At 36.5% G+C, this 18,269-nt stretch overlaps 1 protein-coding gene across 2 annotated transcripts in view; it reads left to right on the forward strand.

Moving 5' to 3' along the window:
- The first annotated feature begins 827 nt into the window (after positions 1-827).
- LOC140756936 (fatty acyl-CoA reductase wat) overlaps positions 828-18,269 on the forward strand; it is a 47,639-nt gene continuing 30,197 nt past the window's right edge. Inside the window, exon 1 of one of the 2 annotated variants that reach the window (XM_073092475.1) lies at positions 828-1,208. The gene's annotated coding sequence lies outside the window, so the exon portion shown is untranslated. Of the gene's footprint in view, positions 1,209-16,363; positions 16,460-18,269 lie in introns of those variants that run through there. The other variant, XM_073092476.1, reaches the window with a different exon arrangement.

An 18,269-nucleotide genomic window follows, 5' to 3' on the forward strand; every position in this document is an offset into this window, starting at 1 on the left:
TCCAGCTTAGTCCTCAGGGATAGCGGCGTATCTGTGGCCGACCTTAGGAAGGAATATATAATTCTATCTGGGGTTGATGGGAGGTGTCCAAGGGCGGCAGTGGCCACTTAACCCCAGATGGACTGCGTGCTCCTTCGCTATATAGTTCTGTAATATAAAAAGGTGCGTTAATTTACTATCCCCAAAGTTGGCACTTGGAACCCATGGTAGGGCAGATATATATATTTTTTTTTATAATATAGGAGTAGCAGACGAGCATGCAGTCCACCTGATTGTAAGTAGCTACTGCCGCCCATGGACATCTGTAATGATTACCCCTACATAATGGTACCCCAGATAGGATTAGATATTCCTACCTGAGGTCGGCCACAGATGCGCCGCTACCCCTGAGGACTACGCTGTAACGCCTCGAAAAAGTCTGTCTCCCTTACCACACCCTTCAAACCGGAAACTTTCATTAAACTGTTATTAGGTAGAAATAGGTGTGGCGGTGGTGCCGCCGGAGTCGACCCACAAAGGGTTCTACCACCTTCTTACTACCAGGTGGACTGCATGCTCATTAGCTACTCATATAATATAAAAAGATGCGTTATTTTACTACCTTTAAGACTAAGTTGGAACCCATAGAATCTCTATACCACTATTCAGAACCAAATCCAGAATTCTACCAGTTACATAGTTTAGTTTACATTGATTCGTAAAGATTAATTCATTATGCAGTAATCTATGGCAGTCGCTATGTTTCCGTGTTCATTCCGTCAAATCCAGGACAGTTCGATGTAGGGGGACGCGAAACCAATTGCACCCCAAGCGATACACATTCAATTTTATTCAGATGCAGTCCGACTTTCTAACTGGCATAACGTTCAAGCCTTTGCAGTAAACGTCAATTCGCGCGGCAAACGAACGCATCGGATAACCTAGAAAGAATCGTGAAATCCAACCGTTCTTTGCATAATATACGGGCGTCAGTGCCCAGCGGCGATTTTTATGTAATATGCCGTAATAAAGTTATGCAACTATCATTTTGGCCTCATATTTTGGTGGTTGCGATAGTCTGCAGTTTGCCATGGCGGGGACCGTTCGCGCGCTTTCTATTTGACAGCTCGGTCAGTGCGTATTTTTTTTCTAAAAACAAGTGAGTGTCAGTGCTCTATTTTTTGTGCCAGTGTGTGACTTTAAAAAAATTGTGCCAAGGATCAAATTAGGTGAGTTGTGTAATTGGTTGATTATTATATCATTGTTTTGCTGGTTTTAATTTATGCTGTATTTCGAAAGGTTTTTTTCTGGGTTTTATAAACAAGAGTTGTGAAAGTCGGTCTTGTGGCTTCTATACGGAAATGCTGTGTTTTTATAGCAATGTGCGTGTGTCCGTAAGAAAATGTCGGTTGCCCAATTCCGCATTAGATAAATCAATGTTTGATACATCGCCGCGGGATTTGGCACGTAACCTACTTAAAAGTAGGTTGTAGGTATTGGATCAATGCGGCAAATTTCACCTAGAAACAGTAGGTTTTACTTTTCGTTGTTGAAAGGAAAAGTTGTGCATAAAAGTAATTTCGTGATACACGCAATACACGCGTTGATGTCTTATTGAACTATAATAAATTTGATTATTATCTTGAAATAATTAAAATATGTAAAAATATAAGTGATATTTTGCAGTATTTACCTTTACTAAATAAATAACTGTCGTTTTCTATATAATATATAACTTTATTAATAATAAATTATAGTTATTTTTAATCTGTTGGCTCCCAGCTGATCAAAAATATCGTAATTCGATTTCCGTTAATAGAAATGTAGTTTTAATGTACTTTTTACGAATCATTATTATATAATTTAATTTTCTTCTTTCTTCTTCTATTATCGTTTTTATTTATGTTTTAAAAAAGAGATAATATGTAATATTTATATTATTTATCACATTGGTTTACAAGTTAACATTTTTAATATGTTTCGTATTTCTCTGCGGGAATAGTATTATTCTCTACATCGGATTAGAGCATCGTAAATTCTAGCGGTTTAAGGGGGGGGGGGGGGGGCGGGGGAGGTTCGGAAGGAGGCCTCCTATTCTGGCCCTCAAGCACAGTTGAAAAAAAAATGGTCGTCAAAACCAAACAATCTATGAAATGTGTATCAGACAGCGTAAAAAAGATCACCGAATCACGGGCGAATAATTCTATGACAGATTTATCATTTTGCAAAATCAGATGATCTTTTTACACCGGGGGGCTCCATTTTTCTCCATCTTATGGCCCGGGGCCACAACCTTAGTACAACACTGATTGTAGGATCGCGATTTATTAATAACAGTATTAGGCATATTTTTTCCCGAAAACTATGTCTCCCTTACCACACCACCATTACTGACATTTTGCAAATATTTTTCGTATTGCAAGTTTCCTGTAAGTATATAGCAAGGTACTTGGCCATGTCACAATTTTTCTAGGGTCTAGACCTATACTGACATACTTAAACTAAGAAGGTAGTCCCTAGAACTTTTTTTATAATATAGCAGTAGCAGACGAGCATGCAGTCCACCTGATGGTAAGTGGCTACTGCCGCCCATAGACATCTGTAAACAACCCCAGATAGGATTAGATATTCCTACCTGAGGTCGGCCACAGATGCGATCTCTGAGAACTAAGTAACAATGCCTAGGAAAAGTATGTCTCTCTTACCACACCCTTAAATCTACAGCCCTTAACACTGCTGGTATTAGGCAAAAAAAATGTGAGCCGTCACGGGACGCCTGGCAGATGTGAAACATCGACATTATTTTGTAAAAGTAATATGCAGAAAAGAACATATTGTGATAGGAACTAAATATGTCATAATGATAAAATAAAATATCACGATTTTTTTCCAGATAACGATGACTATTTATTGAATTCGATTGCGCATGGCGACGCGTCGCCACACCGTACACACTACTGCATATAGACTGTATATATATACCATCGTATAGCGTGGCGACGCGTCGCCACGGCATGCGTCGCCACCACGCCAGAAATCGGTTTTACGTGCGGTTATAGATGTTTCACATCAAAATAGATGCGGCAGTGGTACCTCCGGAGTCGAATCACAAAATAGTCTACCACCTGATTAGGGCAGTGACATATCCGCGCCAAACTGCTAGTCCGCTCTGAAGTTGCGCGCAGGTGTAGTCATACAATTTGTTATGGCGACGCGATTCATTTCTATATTCAGAGCGGACTAGCAGTTTTACGCGGACTATACCATCAGGTGGACGCTTCTACTATTTTTATATAAAAACTAGGTGACCCGGCAAACGTTGTGTTGCCATATAAATAAAAAAATGTTAGGGGTGAACAACCCTTATCACTTACGGGTTTGAAAAATAGACAGAATATTTGAAACTGCGATGGTAGCGAAGTCTATCGAATCCAATGTGAAACATTCCAAAATCAACAACTACTTACGAATTAAGAATTAATTAAAAAACCTTTTCCCACGGACTAAATTGTGAATCTAAACCATTCTCAAGTCCCCTTGAACAAACACAACAAATTTCATCAAAATCAGTCCAGTCGTTTAGGAGGAGTTCAGTGACATAAACACGCACATAAGAAATATATATATAAAGATATGTTTTATGTTTATGTAAAAGGATTGAGTAATATATTACGAATATCTAAGTTTCTAAGTATTATACAATATATTTCTAAGCCAACCTTGTTTCAAAGTGGGTCATACAGATTTATTGCCTCGTTTATTCTCACGGTACTGGGTTCGAGTCCAGAGCCAGTCTTTTTAAATTAATCAAAGAGAATCGTAGTTCCACTGTGGCACTACCGTCACACCTGTTTCGGTATTTTTTAATAGTGTTCTAATTTAAAGGGTGTTATGGGAGACTTTATAAAATTCAACAACTGATCTTATATTTTTGAAAATTGTCATAGTTTATTTCGTAGTTGTCTGAAAAACATTTTTATTTGATATCGTAAGGGTGCATAAAAATAATTAGATCAGGTGTTAGGCCGTCGGACATTTTACCTTTTTGACGCCTAGCTAATCTTTAATTTTCATCCAAACCACGTTTTTGCTACATTTTGCAAAAAGCATAAGCGGTTGTAGTTAACATGTTGAAAATTTAAAATTCCAAAATTTTACCCTCACATACGAACTAACAAGACAAGTTAGAACGCTTTCATAAATAGAACTATACTTCTAAGAGTTGCCAAAAATACACATATTTAAAAGATTTTGAAGTGGAAACTTTCTTTCACTTTTTGTGATGGGTAAAAAATGTTAAACTCGCGTCAGGACACGTGGCCTGATCGAAAATTCGTAAGATGGAAAAGCAAACTGCTAATTCAAGATGTCATCCGGTGTCAGCATAGAAGAAGTATGTAAATGGGTGTTAGTTTCATTTTTTATTTATTACTAGCTGACCTGGCGAAATTTGTACCGCCTCAAAATCTTTTTATCAAATACAATATATTTCATATAAAATATAGCCGTTACTTGTGGATAATGAACCACAAAGGGTTCTACCACCTTCAAGTTTCATGTTGTTATATCCACAGTGTTAATGAAAGTGTGAGTGAGATAGCCTCTGTTTTCATTTCGCCGCATTCACAGTATGCTGAACTCAATTGAGGTCAGTGGGGCAAGCTGTCACATACAAAAATTCGCCAATATACAAAATTGTAAATTCAATACTTGCGATTTTCTTGTGATTTTTTGTTTTTATCCGATTGTGGAAGGTAATGTTGTTCAAACGTATTTATGATATTTGGTTTCTTCTGTAATTATGTTTGTGTGTAATTATGTTCTTCTGTAATTATGTCCAAAGGGCTCGACGGATTTTAACAAATAATACCTATTTGTTAAAATCCGTTATATATAAATAATATATAATACCTATGTTATTAGATTATTCGTAATTGTAGCTATTTTGTTTTTAAAATATTTCGTCTTGTTGTAAAGTCATCTAAACTTAAACTGAAAGTCTAAAATTTCAACTCAATTCAATTCCGTTGAAACCTCCCCCTCCCTATACATACAAAGTAAAAAAATAAGTTGAATGAAAGCTTCTAATAATGGAATTAATACCAAAACAGATCATTATTTCAAATTACAGTCCGCGTAAAACTGCTAGTCCGCTCTGAATATAGAAATGAATCGCGTCGCCATAGCAAATTGTATGACTACACCTACTCGCAACAAATTCAGAGCGGACTAGCTATTTGGCGCGGACTATACCATAAATTATAACAGGCAAAGTCCAAAATTATTCACGAAATTTCGTCCGAAAATAGCAGGTTACAACGAAAATAGCAGAAAGAGCAATAGCATCAAACCAAGCCTGACTACCAAGTACGTCCCAGGTTGCAGGCATCTAGAATGCCTAACTATTTCTTCATAACCATTTCACTAACCTTGCCAGCGACGAGATCTGAATATCGGATGGGTAACCACTGAAACTATGGAGTTGGGAGGTTTTGAAAATAAAATAATGATGTGGTGGTCAATTTAAGATATTTCTACCTAACACACACCTATTTCTACCTAATAACAGCAGTGTTAAGCGCTGCTGTGTTCCGGTTTGAAGGGTGTGGTAAGGGAGACAGTCCTTTCAGAGGAGTTCCAGCTTAGTCCTCAGAGGTAGCGGCGCATCTGTGGCCGACCTCAGGTAGGAATATCTAATGCTATCTGGGGTTGATTAAAGATGTCCATGGGCGGCAGTAGCCACTTACCATCAGGTGGACTGCATGCTCGTCTGCTACCCTTATGTTATAAAAAAAAAATAGCAAAAAGATGGTTCATTTTTTTCGTATAATGTAAGTAGCAAACGAGCAAGCAGTCCACCAGGTGGTAAGGGGCTACTGCCGCCCATGGACATCTATAATCAAGCCCAGATAAGATTACATTCCTACGTGAGTTCGCCCACAGATGCGCCGCTACTCCTGAGCTAAGCTGTAAGCTATAAGCTAGCTATAAGCTATAAGCTGGTAACCTCAGAAAAGTATAGCTCCATCCAAACTAGAATACAGCAGCGCTTAACACTGCTGTTATAACAGAAATAGTTGTTGGTGCGACTAGAGTCGAACCACAAAGAGTTCTACCACCTTGATCTATAAGCAACATTATCGATGACACAATAATTAACACACATCCTCTATGTGTGTTAATTTTTAAAATCAACTCTTGACTCTCGGCTAGGGAAAAAAATAAAAAAATCGAATGATGTAGTTTTCCTTTTTAACAAAATCGGCTTCGTTTTCTTTTATCATTTATCGCTATTTCTTATTGTTTCGGATTTATGACACCTTAAAATTCACCTGTATAATATCGCAATTTCTTGTATTTTCGGATTTATCGAGGCCTCACCTGTATAATATAAATGTACTGTCTGTCTGTAGTTAGTAGAACAAAACATTAAACCTTCACCCAGATAGAACCTCAGCTTACATAATCTATTACATGACTATTCGAGGCTCCCAATTTTGGTTCAAGTTCATAGTTAGTGTTGCGGACGGATTTCACTTGTGTCGCAAGAAAGAGTATGTGTTACACGGAAAATTATCTCTATTTATTTTATAATATAGGAGTAGCAGGCGAGCATGCATTCCACCTGATGGTAAGCTACTGCCCATGGATACAGGGCCGGATTTAGAGGTCTAGGGCCTTGGGGCAACAAAGGAGTGGAGGCCCCCTGGCCCCAAATTATTTTCCGAATAAAATGAACAATTTCTTCAGTTGAGTTTTTCAATAAATATTTTATTGTGAAGCACAGGTAGATTCTTCTAGTATTCATGTTTGTACAAAGTACTGTAGATAAAGGTAAAACAGCGACAAAAAATATCAAAGGAAAAGATATATTTATTTTTTTACTAGTGTTTACTAGTCGGAAATAAAAAAAAATCCGACGTCTCTATTGTGGGGGCCCCTCTTTTGTGGAGGCCCCGGGGCTGCCGCCCCGGTGGACCTCCCTTAAATCCAGCCCTGCATGGATATACATATGTTATCTACCCCAGATAGGACTAGATATTCCAACCTGAAGTCGGACTTGAACCCTTTGTGGTTCGACACCGGCGGCACCACCGCTACACCTATTTCTGTTATAACAGCAGTGTAGCACTGCTGTGTTCTGGTTTGAAGGGTGTGGTATGGGAGACGTACATTTCCGAAGCAATCCGGCTTAGTCCTCAGGGGTAGCGGTGCATCTGTGGCCGACCTCAGGTAAGAATCTAATCTTATTTGAGGCTGATCACAGATATCCATGGGCAGCAGTAGCACTTACCATCAGGTGGACCGCATGCTCTTCTGCCACTCCCATATTATATACAAAATATAATAAATACTAAATAGGCAATCGTACTAACAAAATACTAAAACAACTTGTATGTTTTTATTAAAACTGTTATCACATAAAAATAAATTGTATTTCGAAACAGTAATAAAATTACAATTCCGATGTTGTTCTTCGCGAGACTATTACGTACTAACCGATTAGCCTACTTTTATATATATTAGACGAACGGCTAGATTTACCCCTCTCACTCTGAGAGGAGACCCATGCCCAGCAGTGGGACTGTAATGGGTTGATGACAATACCTTAATACCCTAACTGACTTTCTGCGTCGCACTTTTTTTATAATATAGAAGTAGCAGACGAGCATGCCATCCACCTGATGGTAACTGACTACTACCGCCCGTAGACATCTGCAATCAATCCCAGATAAGATTAGATTCCTACCTGAGGTCAGCCGCAGACGCGCTGCTACCGCGTATGTTTCAAAAAAGTTACAGATGTGTATGGGTGGCAGTAACAAAATACCATCAGATGGACTGCATCCTCTTTTGCTATTTAAATCTTATAATAAAACCTTTTTTTAACCCTACTAGCCAAAAGACGAGAGTCAAGGGCGCCGAAAAAGTTACATAATAACTTGCACGTAACTTTAGTTCCCTGATGATCCGGTAGAGGCGCTGAACGAAAAGATGGAAAATGGAAGGCAAACAAAATAAAAACATATCTTTTATTAATAAATTGGTTTGGCTTTAACGTTTTTAAGATGGTAGAACCCGTAGGAAACATCTACTTCTCATCATCATAATCATCATCATCATCAGCAACCCATTTCTGTGCCACTGCTGGGCACGGGTCTCCTCTCATAATGAGAAGGATAAGGCCATAGTCCACCGCGCTGGCAACATGCGTATTGGTAGACTTCACATACTTTAAAGATATTTTTTTTAAATCACTCAGGTATGCAGGTTTCCTCACGATATTTTCCTTCACCGTTTAGCAAGAGATAATTAATTTCTAATACGCACATAACTTTGAAAAATCAGAGGTGCCTGGGATTTGAACCTCGGACCCCTCGATCGAGAGACCGAGTTTCTTAACCACTAGGGCTAGGCTATCACTGCCTTCTATTCATCTACTTCTAGAATGAGGCAATTCCTTCATTTCGGTGTAAAAGCGTGGATTCCGGCTGACTTATATGACTCATCTTAATCCTCAGGAGTAGCAAGGCATATCTGATCGGCTTCAGGTAGAACCTGTTCTATATAAAGCTGGTTGAAGTTCTCACCAACTATCGATCGAAACGTTGCTTCACTATTGGCATAGTTTAAGAACCACAATATATAGCCCGCGTAAAATTACTAGTCCGCTCTGAATATATAAATGAATCGCGTCGCCATAGCCAATTGTATGACTACACCTGCTCGCATCAACTTCAGACCGGACTTTCAGTTTGGTGCTGACTATACAGATTTAACTAGAACCGGATTTAGAGCAGGGCAGGCAGCCATGCCTTTCACAAGATATGGTCCACAAATGAGTTAAAAAATATAGAAATTTTGATGGGTCTGCTTTTACGTCTTATACAAATTGATATTGTGGCGACTTCTCGCTACTGGTCACGAGATGGCGCTACACGTATTCTGAATCACGCTATCGAAGTTTTCTCAACATCTAGCTTATATACAAGCTCCGAACTGAGACTGTCGGAGCACGGCTCCCCGGGCATGATCACCTGAACTATAGGGAGATATCCCGCATCCTAAACATGGTTATAATTTTTTCCAACAATACTTACCTCGACTAACAATTACCTTCTACATTCTTTGTTGAAATAATTTCAGCAAAAATATTTGAGAAACTGAACGAAAAAAAAATTTTTTTGAAAATAATTAGGGCACCTTCACTCCGGACCTGCTTCTGACCCTAAACCTTCCTTATTATTAATAATTAATAGTTTAGTATCTTGAAAGCCTAACTACATCTAATTAGTATTAATTAAAAGACTACGGTACCCTATATTTAAGTTAATTAATTATATATTTCACTCACGCTCGGTTCGCATATAATTAGATAAAGATAACTTATAATCGTAATCTATATCTTTCGAGGTATATCTTTTTAAATGAAATAAACAAAAATACGTAATATCTCTAGATGTTTTTAAGCTATTGCATAGCTTTTATCGCGGGCTTTGAGCGCGGCGACCGAATCGAGAAATTCCGTAACGAAAATAAGTAACACCTTTGTTGGATATCAAGTCTCCAGGCAACCGAGTTGTTGACTGTCAATAGAAAAATATGGATATAATTGAATAAAGTATTATTTTACATTCCTTATTATTTTATTTGATAACCTTGCTTCGTCAACTTGAACACAGATGGCAGTAATACACATTTTTTTATAATCCGTGCGGAAATCTTAAAATTACGTGAAGTATATTTTATAGCTGATATTTGCAATGTCTTATATAATGGAGATATGATAAAATAGTGGATAAAGATGTATTAATGTAAATGTTGATGATTATGGAAGAATGTATTGTATTTCTGGAATTACTTCTGAGCGTTTTCATAGCATAAAAATGCTATGTAATAGCTTTACCGCGGCAGTCTCCGAGTGCCACACGTATTTTTTATTTGTATACCTATCTTACATTCTGTAAGAAGACATGTAATTTTGTCTATTATTTAGATCTATTTAGACGGTGGTAGAACCCTTTGTGGTTCGACTCCGGCAGCACCACCGCCACGTCTATTTCTGCCTCATAACAGCAGTGTTAAGCGCTGCTGTGTTCTGATTTGAAAGGTGTGGTAAGTAGTCCATTTAAAAGTTAGATTTGGGGTTGCGTTTTTTAGAGGACGCAATTTTATTTTATCTAAGAGATATATTGTCAAAACCATTTCAACCCCCATTTTCAAGATGGCGGCCGTGGGACAAGGGTGGCGACCCCACAAACTTGGTTTTAGCTTTACACTGACCCCTCCTACACTTCAAAAAAATAAAATTGCGACCTCTAAAAAACTCAAGGTTAGTGCTAAAAAATGTAACATTTCAATGGACTAAAGGGAGACATACTTTTCCGTTCCAGCTTAGTCCTCAGGGGTAGCGGCGCATCTAATCCTTCTGGGGTTGATTACAGATGTCAATGGGCGGTAGTAGCCATTTACCATCAGGTGGACTGCATGCTCGTCTGCTACTCCTATATTATAATAAAAATATCTGTTATTTTTACCTCACTGCAGAGGGTAATGTTTTTCGAGCGTATGTATGTATGTCTCATTCTTTGTCACGCTGCAGCCCAAACGGCTTGATGGATTAACATATGAGGTGTCGTTGGATTTCTCTAAATTGTGGGAGTGACATAGGCTATAGTTTTAAGCAGTCGGGTTTTTGTTTCTATAATATATGCTAGTTATTAAGATATCTGGGTTTGATTATAAATGTCCATAGGTGAAACAAGCCACTTAGCATCAGGTAGACAGCATGCTCGTCTGCTACTTCTATATTATAAAAAATATGTATATTTATGTGGAAAGAAGACAAGGTATTACCGGAATGATTTGTAATAAGGTCTTCAAAAACGCAAAAAGACTTCTTCAAAACCAGTGATACATTGGCGACTCCTTGAGTGGTAAACAGTTTATTTATATTATTTGAGAAATAATAAATAACGTTACGTAAATAGCACAAAGAAATACTTGTACAGTTTTCACTATAATATCATGGTAATTTTTAATTTATATTACTACAATTAACATATTTATTTGTATAAGTATGTTAGGAATTTGTCCCCGTTCGCCTACTTCCTCGTTATTGTGATAATTTCCACATAAGTTAAACGCCTGATAAAATAGTCAAAGCAATGAAATGTTATGCGTATAACAGTTGATATTATATCAGGCGCTTATGTTACTAATATTATGAATGTAACACAATGAATACTTATAAAATAGTCGCATATCATTCTTATAAATTCACTAGTTTTAATATATTTAGAACGAATAATACAATAGTTTAACGTCTTTGGTTCTATAGGGTTGACATTCAAATATGTTTACTTCTATTGTTAATGATGGCACTGTAAACAATAAAATTGTAATTCAATCATCACCATCATCATCATCAACCCATTATTGTCCCACTGCTGGGCACGAGTCTCCTCTCAGGCTGAGAAGGATTAGACCATAGTCCACCGCGCTGGCCAAGTGCGATTTGGTAACTTCACATACCTTTGATTTTTTTTAATATTTCTTAGGTATGCAGGTTTCCTCACCATGTTTTCCTTCACCGTTTCAGCAAGTGATAATAAATTTCTAATATGCACATAATTTCGAAAAATCAGACAGGATCTGAACCTCGGACCTCTTGATCGAGAGGCCGAGTTTCTTAACCACTAGGCTATCACTGCTTGTCCTTACACTGTAATTCAATAAAATATTGAAATTTACAAGTATTATTGTATTTTATTTAGTCGTCGTAATTTCAATATAATCATAAATATTCCAACTTTTAACATATGGATGTGTGTTTGCGTGTGTAATCCACCAATAAGAATTTTGTTTACGTCAGTTTTTCTAAGCAATATTTTTTACGCCCACCTGCTGGTAAGGTTACTGCCGCCCATGGACATCGATCCCAGATAAGATTAGATTTATTGTTTTTTTTTTTTATAATAGGTATAGGAATAACAGACGAGCATGCAATCCACTTGATGGTAAATGGCTACTGCCCATGGACATCTGTAATCGACCCCAGATAAGATTACCCTACCTGAGGTCTACCACAGATGCGCTGCTACCCCTAAGATCTACACTGGAATGCCTCAGAAAAGTATGTCTCCCTTACCACACTTCAAACCAGAACAGCAGCGCTACACTGCTGTTATAACAGAAATAGGTGTGACGGCGGTGCCGCCGGAGTCGAACCACAGATGGTTCTGCCATGGTGGCTAAGTGTGCATTGTCATCCAATTAAACGAATTCAAAATTTAAATCAATCAATCAATCAAACAATCAATCGTTTAGGGCTAACTAGTAAAAAATCAATTGCGAAATTTGACCCTCAACACAAAGGAACTAACAAAACTAAATGGTAAATAAAAACTTGCGAAAAAATATTTGAATACATAATTACATCCAAATCTGCGACTTAAATCCAAAATTGGCCAAGTACGAGTCGATCTCCCTATTGGAGTGGTTCCGTATTACCATTTTTTTTTTAATTTTATTTTTGATACATTTCGAATCATCAAATCAAATATATTTCGAGTAGTAGATAATGTAGCTTTCGAATGGTGAAAGAATTTTCAAAATCGGTCCAGTAGTTTTTGAGCCTATTCATTACAACCAAACAAACAAAGAAAGATTTCCTCTTTATACTATTAGTATAGATATGTGTTTGTTATAAGTAGCCATAGTAGTACATATAGTCTGATTCATAATTAGGTGTCCAAAATGTAAACAAACAAATGTCACTGTCAAAATTAACAAGAAACAAAAACTTTAACAAACTCAACAAGAAACGAAAACTTTACAATTATTCACAATTTAACAAACGCGCTATAAAAACGATAATACATTCGAGTTTGATTACAATCACGAAAATGAATAACATCAGCTACGAAACTTAAAAATGACGGCACAAGAAATGTTATGGGCTCCATTTGTGTTACCATTATCACATTTAAATTTTCTACCATAAACCTTGTTTTTTATTATTATTACTGTATGGAACGAAATTGAGTTAATATAAATTTTAGAAAATGTGAATTGATCTTAATTTATTTAGATTATTATTTTATTTTTGTTGTATTAATTTAATATTGTCAAAAATAAGAAACTACCATTTGAAACGTATTTTCTTGATAGGTCAACACCTTTGTTTACATTTTGGACACCTAATTATGAATCAGACTATAGATGACTTTTTATTACGGTTCAATAGTTATAATAGTATTTATAAAACTACCGATTTATTTTAAATAGGACCTCTTTTTATTTCTAATTATTTTCTATTTTGAGTATTAATAATTAAAGCAAATTCTATTGCAATAACTATTCTGTAAATTTAAGAGGTTACCTATTACAGTTCAAGAAATAGAACCCTGTGACCATAGATAAATATAGATATCTCACCGCCTTGTAATTGTAGGAAGCCCTTAAATGGCTTAAACGGCTGACAATTCTGTCTGCCACTTAATGGCTGTCATGGTGTAATTTGCGCGGAACAACGCCGACATGTGCAGCTAGGTGGTGCAAAAGCACGAAATCGAAGAAAAATGCGGAGAAATATCGTTTTAATCGTAAATGATCTAAAAACTACTTTTTTAATATTTTTCAAATACGAAAATACATGACAGTTACAGATTACAATTGTCAAAACTGGTTACATTTTCTTGTTAGGAGTGAGTAATCTTTACTAATCTATGCTTGTGACAGACAGGATTCTGTTTTTACCGCCCAGAAGGTACCGTACCACCCAAAATTTTTGTTCTCTTTTAAATTTCAGCATTAATTAATTTCATTATAGCAGCCATTGAAGTACATAAGTTCTGTAAATTTGAACTGTCTACTTATAACGGCTCAACAGTTGTTAAAAAAATACTGGTTTGTTGCATAGGGACCCCTTTTTATATTCAACTTTTTTATTTTCACTATTTGTTGCTATAGCGGCCACCGTTGTGCATCTTCAGTAATTTCAGTAAATACACTGAAAATTTGAACTGTCTACTAATTAAGAATCAATAGAAAAAGCAAAAAACGTTGAGAAATAGCTCTTTCTTGTATGTCGACCTCCACTTATTTCCAACTTTTTTTATATTATTAGTATTTGTTGTTATAGCGGCCATCTTTATACATACTCTGTAAAAATTCAAGTATCTATCTATTACAGTTCAAGAGATCCTGTGACAGACAGACAGACGGACAGACAGCATAGCCTTAGTTTTAGGCTTCCGTTTTTACCCTCTTTATACGGAACCCTAAAAAATGGCTAGTTTACATCCTGTTATGCACTTATTTTATGTACTTAAATCATTAACAATGATTTATGATGTTTACCCCTATATACTAATCGTAAGTCAAAAATATGCATTAGTAACTTATACCAAATAACTACTTATTTACCAGTATTTTTATAATATAGGAGGTGCAGGCGAGCATGCAGTCCACCTGATGGTAAGTGGCTACTGCCGCCCATGGACATCTGTAATCAACCCCAGATAGGATTAGATATTCCTGCCTGAGGTCGGCCACAGATGCGCTGCTATCCCTGAGGACTAAGCTGGAACGCCCCGGAAAAGTCTGTCTCCCTTACCACACCCTTCAAACCGGAACACAGCAGCGCCTAACACTGCTGTTATTAGGCAGAAATAGGTGTGTCGATGGTGTCGCCGAAGTCGAACCACAAAGGGTTCTACCTTCAAAATAATTACTTGTATACTAATCATTCGCAGTTTAATTGCGTATTATAAACTAGCTGACTCGGCAAACTTTGTACCGCCTCAAAATCTATTTATCAAATATATTTCATATAAAATATAGCCTATGTTACTCGTGGATAATGTAGCTTTCGAATGGTGAAAGAATTTTTAAAATCGGTCCAGTAGTTTTTGAGCCTATTCATTACAACCAAACAAACAAACAAAGTTTTCCTCTTTATAATATTAGTGTAAATTAATGATCACTTGCTTAAATCAAGGAAAACATCGGGAGGAAATCTATATACCGGAGACTTCTAAAAAAAATCACAAGGGTGGTAACCGCAACCCTCAGAAAAGATTTAGGAGTTTAAGTCCCTTTATATTATTTTTAATTAACATATAAAAACTAGTGGTGCCCGCGGCTTCGCCCGCATCGGAAAATTTGTACCTGCATTGGAATGATAGTGGTGCCATCTGTCGAAAATTGGTCTTACGAACTCCCAAACCCTTGGACTTGGACAACAACTTTGCTAAAGATCATCACTTGATCAAATGCATAGTTTCCGATTCTATAACTACTTACGAATTAAAAATTAATTAAAATTAAAACCTTTTCCCACGGACTAAATTGTGAATCTAAACCATTCTCAAGTCCCCTTGAACACACACAACAAATTTCATCAAAATCAGTCCAGTCGTTTAGGAGGAGTTCAGTGACATACACACGCACATAAGAAATATATATATAAAGATATGTAAATAAGATTCCCTCAATTTTTTATAATAAGTTTTTTAGTAATTTCAATCTATGTAATTGGTAATTATCTCAGAAAAGCCTTTTTGAGACTTTAATGACGGTGCAAAAAAAAATATATAGTCCGCCATTTTGGATTAATAATGACGTCAGTGATGTGACGTCACTAATCATCCACTATCATGAAATATTTCAGCTCATTAATTTGTGATATAATCCGCGCCAAACTGCTAGTCCGCTCTGAAGTTGTTGCGAGCAGGTGTAGTCATACAATTTGCTATGGCGACGTGACTTATTTCTATATTTAGAGCGGACTAGCAGTTTTACGCGGACTATACCTGGTTTAAAATTCAATTACGTATTAACCCTCACGTACCTTTTTTTTGTTTACGAGGAGGAAACCTTCAAAAGGTACCCGACGACGTGGGAGCGACGCCGGGTTATGTGGGACTTTTACCGCACTAAACCCCAAGGTGGCCGTCCTCAACGCTTGTTGGAGAACTCAGAGATCTCCGATGGAGCACAACGAGAGTCCTCCAAGCGCGATGCCCCGACCGGGCTCTGCCCTAGGGAAGCAGTTTTGCCCTCCTCCCATACCACCTGGTATTCACGATGTATGCGACCACACCTACCGCCGTCCTTCCCGGGGTCGCTTGCTGAAAGGTCCGAGCTCCCACTATTGCCGCTCGCAACCCCGGAAGCGCCTTTAGTCGCCTCTTACGACAGGCAGGGGATACCGTAACCCTATTCTAGTCCCGAAACTACAGGGACAAACCCCACATACCTACTATAAATACTCACAAAAATAAAAATATCAAGATTTTTTGTGAAATGAAAAAAAAACACAAGTAAAGTCGGGAGCAAAGGCTCGTTATAACAAGGCCTGAAGGTTTAAAAGTTGTCTCTCAGTGTCTCAGTTAAATCAAACGTTATTATTACTTCCCGAGCAGCCATTGTGAACAGTTGTGCTGAAGATTTTTTCAAAAAGTGCTTCATTCATGTAAGTATAATATCTGTATTTAAATAGGCTAATTTAGTAATATATCCAATTTGCTTATCGACGATCGAGACAATTTTTATTAGGCAGAAATCGTCAAATATCTAAATTTGGAAATTTCTATTAGGCAGAAATTGTCAATTTTAAGTCTTGGTTAAGCCAATTTTTCTACTTCATTTTTTAATCAATCAATTTTCTTTGTTTTTTTATTTTGTAATTTTGTGTTATAAATAAATTTTGGAAAATTTATAATTATGATCACATACCTTTGTGTGAACAGCAATTATATTATTAGGCAGTCCGAAAGTATACCTATTACTGAAGTAAATAAAAGTGAAAAAAACTATAATGTTATCGTGTAGTTAACGCTTGGATTTACAAGTTCCCATAGGAACTTTGGGATAAAAAGTATATATAAACACTCGGATATATAAATGCAACGTTATGTAAAAAAAATCAAATCAATCCGTCAAGTACTTTACGAGTTTTGTGGACACAAACATGCGGTAGCGAAATTTTTATATTATTTTTTTGAATTTATTACTTACTAGCTGACCCGGCAAACATTGTACCGGCTCAAAATCTATTTATCAAATATATTTCATATAAAATATAGCCTATGTTACTCGTGGATAATGTAGCTTTCGAATGGTGAAAGAATTTTTAAAATCGGTCCAGTGGTTTTTGAGCCTATTCATTACAACCAAACAAACATACAAAGTTTTCCTTTTTATAATATTAGTGTAGATTCATTTTAATTAATATTTAACACTTTAATATTTAATACATTGAGTAATTAAATTCTCATGCAAATTCATTATTAACTCATATTATTCAATACAATGGATCAGAATGTGTTAAATACAAAAATAATGAAAATATTTCAAATATTCTTATCATAATAATGACAATTGTTTGTCCACATATTGGGCAAAAAAATCGCCAAACTAGCTATTAAATAAATATAGTTCAAAAAAGTAAAAAACACGTTTTTATGATAAAATCAACTAAAAAGTAATTCTTCAAAATTTTGAATTAAACTGAACGTTGAAAGTGGATAGAAATCGCGTTCAAAGATTCCGTTACGTAGTTACATACATACATACATATATAACCCAAGCTAATAAAAGCGTGTTAATTAAAAAACAATAAGCCAACTTAAAAATATAGCTAAGTTACTCTTGTAATTTAGACGAATCTAACGACACCTCATATGTTAATCCGTCAAGCCGTTTGGGCTGCAGCGTGACAAAGAATGTGACATACATACATACATACATACATACATACAAACATACATACATACATACATACACACATACACACATACATACATACGCTCAAAAAACATTACCCTCCGTAGTCTGATAAAAAAAAAGACTATCACTACTTTGGACATTCGTGGGTTTTATACCTTTAATATTTTTCAAAAGTTTTTGAGGAAATACGCAAGTTTCCTTATAATTTGAAGGTGGTAGAACCCTCTGTGGTTCGACTCCGGCGGCACCATCGCCACACGTATTTCTGCCTAATAACAGCAGTGTTAAACGCTGCTGTGTTCTGGTTTGAGGGTGTGGTAAGGGAGACATACTTTTCCGTTACGTTCCAGCTTAGTCCTCAGGGGTAGCGGCGCATCTGTGGCCGATCTCAGGTCGAAATATCTAATCCTATATGGGGTTGATTAGGTGGACTGCATGCTCGTCTGGTACTCCTATATTATAAATATATATATATATCAATTTTTTGAGGAAATACACAAGTTTCCTTACAATTTCTTTCTTTGTTGCAAGTGATAATTAATTGCTAATACGCA

This window comes from Epargyreus clarus, unplaced genomic scaffold, assembly GCF_041222505.1.
Source record: "Epargyreus clarus isolate Ecla_fem2 unplaced genomic scaffold, WU_Ecla_fem_2.2 ptg000036l, whole genome shotgun sequence".
Taxonomy (NCBI): Eukaryota; Metazoa; Arthropoda; class Insecta; order Lepidoptera; family Hesperiidae; genus Epargyreus; species Epargyreus clarus.